Genomic DNA, 1,287 nt, shown 5'->3' with positions numbered 1-1,287 from the left:
GCATCACCTGTCTCCCCATGACTGGACGTGTTTCCAAAGAATGTTGGAAACAAAATGACACCTGTTGTGTAGTGAAACTTGTTTACAACTATAACAAGGTGTCAAGAAAAGAAGGCACACACACACACACACACACACACAAAAAAAAAACTTTTGTTCTTTGAGTCACTCTGTTATTTCTGCTAAATATTATTGCAGCTCCCTGGTTTAACAGTTTTCAGTTGAACCGTCCAACCCATGCCAGCATGGAAAATGGATGTTAAAGGATGATGATATATATATATATATATATATATATATATCATCATCATCATTTACTGAATCCACCACCCACAAGGCTCTGGGTGATGTGGGGCCTATAATAGAAGACTCTTGCCCAAAGTGCCATGTTGTAGGACTGAACCTGTAAACTTGTAGTTTGGAAGGGATGTTCTCAGTCACATGACCATGCCAGGGCTTGGATGCAAAACACAAACGAGAGTTATTAGGTGCAAAGATGTTTTCAAACATATAATTAACAGATTGTGTTCAGAGCCAAATGTGTGTGCATGAGGAATGAGGCCAGTGGAGTGAGTTAATTAGTTTTATTGTGTTTAGTATTAATTAACTGAATGGGATGGTGGTATGGAACTCTAGGGTTCTGTGTAGGTGTCTTTTCTTTCGGTCTCCATGATGACACAGGCATTCTTGGGAAAATGTCTTCTGCTATAACCCTGGGTTGATCATGGCCTTGTGGATGGATTTGGTAGATGGAAATAGAAACTGCACGGGACTCTTCATATAACTCTGTATGTTTGTAGGTGTGTGTCTGCACTGCATGGGTGCATGAGGTTGGTAGTGGATATTTGTGCATACATGTGTGTGTGTGTGTGAGGGGTTGAGTTAGCATCTCCTGCCTTCACTACATATAATAATTGTAAAGGTTGAAGACATGGTGAGTTATTTGCTTTACTTAAAAGGAAAGACCTTCAGCTGTTGAAAATCTGCCTCGTCAAATTCCGTCCAACCCATGCAAGCATGGAAAAATGGACGTTAACCCATTTGTCATCAACCTGTCTATGACTGCCATAACAACATCAACAACAATGATATTGTCTGATGCTCTACCGATTCCACTGTTGACTGCTTTGTTTGTTAAGTTGTAGCTAGAAGGATAAATGTGGTTTGAATTATTTTGGTCTGTTTAAGCCTCAAACATGCACAGACATGTGTGTCTACACACACACACACACACACACACACACACACACACACACACACACACACACATATATATATATATATATA

General features: G+C 39.8%; 1 protein-coding gene across 4 annotated transcripts in view; it reads left to right on the top strand.

Annotated features, from left to right (window-relative positions):
• Positions 1-1,287, top strand: part of LOC106878660 (uncharacterized) — a 110,357-nt gene that overhangs the window by 14,538 nt on the left and 94,532 nt on the right. The window lies entirely within an intron of this gene.

Source organism: Octopus bimaculoides, chromosome 21 (assembly GCF_001194135.2).
Source record: "Octopus bimaculoides isolate UCB-OBI-ISO-001 chromosome 21, ASM119413v2, whole genome shotgun sequence".
In the NCBI taxonomy this organism is placed as follows: Eukaryota; Metazoa; Mollusca; class Cephalopoda; order Octopoda; family Octopodidae; genus Octopus; species Octopus bimaculoides.
This window is presented reverse-complemented; position numbering and strand designations above follow the sequence as displayed.